We start from the raw sequence: 1,315 nt of genomic DNA, 5'->3' as shown, positions 1-1,315 counted from the left end.
TGTGTGTGTGTGTGTGTGTGTGTGTGTGTGTGTGTGTGTGTGTGTGTACATGGTGCATGCGTGTGCGTAAGTGTGTTGTAAGAGAAAGAAGAGAGGGACAGACAGATAGTGAGTGAGTGATTGATTGAATGTGTGATTGATTGAATCTGTGAGTGAGCGAGTGAGTGAGTGAGTGATAAACCTGATTATGTTATGGAAGGTATCACATATTCAGAACACACTTTCGTAAGAGTAGAAATATGATATTCGACGATTTTTAACCAAATGACCAGTTCGTTTGGAAATTTTTTCTTTGTACTAAATGACGTAAGTAACAAATGAAATCCGTTATATAAAATAATGAAGAATGTGGTGTAAAACTTGTATGAAACTGGGAGTAAATGTGTTTAACGAAATGGCTTGAGAGGAAAGGAAGTGGAAAGCAAAGGGAAGTTGGAAGAAGATGAAAGAGGAAGACGAAATAGAAGAGGATACGGGAAACTGAGAGAGGGAAAAGAAATTTGGAAGAAAAGAATTATGACTGTTAGTCGCCAATAATAGAACAATGCTCTAAAACAATTGCAAATATGTCGACTCTATTATATGCAGATGAGAGGTATGGTGGCGTGAATTTAAGATGTTTTTCTCCCCCAAAAAGCATTAAGGTAGCTGATGGGGCAATTTATTGAGAAACAATGACAATTTAACTAGAACAAGAGAAAAATTCAATGCAGCTAATGGGAGATTTTATGCTGTAGAGACGAAATGTTCTGCAGAGACAGATAGTTTAGATTCTCATGAAAAAAAAAATGAATAGGAAAAACAACTAGTGTCTGAAATTTCAGTCAAAATTCCAAGCTTAAGAAGTAAAGGTGAAGATGGAAATTTATAAATATAATAAAATAAAACAAGAGATTGAGGCATTTTCTTCTGCATTCTGCATCCCCATCTCTAAAAATAAGCACGTGTGCGCGTGCGTCTATGCGTATAAACATATATATACACCATCCTCTCTGCTCTCGTGTGACCTGTGGTCAACTTTCTTTTCACTCCAGCCGCTGTGAAGGCAAGACGAACTACTAGCGTTCTACCTCAGATTTGCGTTTGGCCGTACGGCTTTTGAATGTTGTTTTCACTGTCCATTTTTTCCTCTCTTGGTTTGTGTTTGCCACCTTGGAATCCTCTGTGTAGTGGGTTGATCCACTACTCAGGAAGAGACTATTCTAGAGTACGTTCTGTCTTGTCTTCGAAACGTCTAGATAGAATAGAGACAGCTGATGAAGGGATATTCCAAGTGGCTTTCCGTTTTCCTATGTGTTCGTTCCGTTGTCTGTAG

This window comes from Octopus bimaculoides, chromosome 5 (genome assembly GCF_001194135.2).
Source record: "Octopus bimaculoides isolate UCB-OBI-ISO-001 chromosome 5, ASM119413v2, whole genome shotgun sequence".
In the NCBI taxonomy this organism is placed as follows: Eukaryota; Metazoa; Mollusca; class Cephalopoda; order Octopoda; family Octopodidae; genus Octopus; species Octopus bimaculoides.
Note: the sequence above shows the minus strand (reverse complement) of the source record.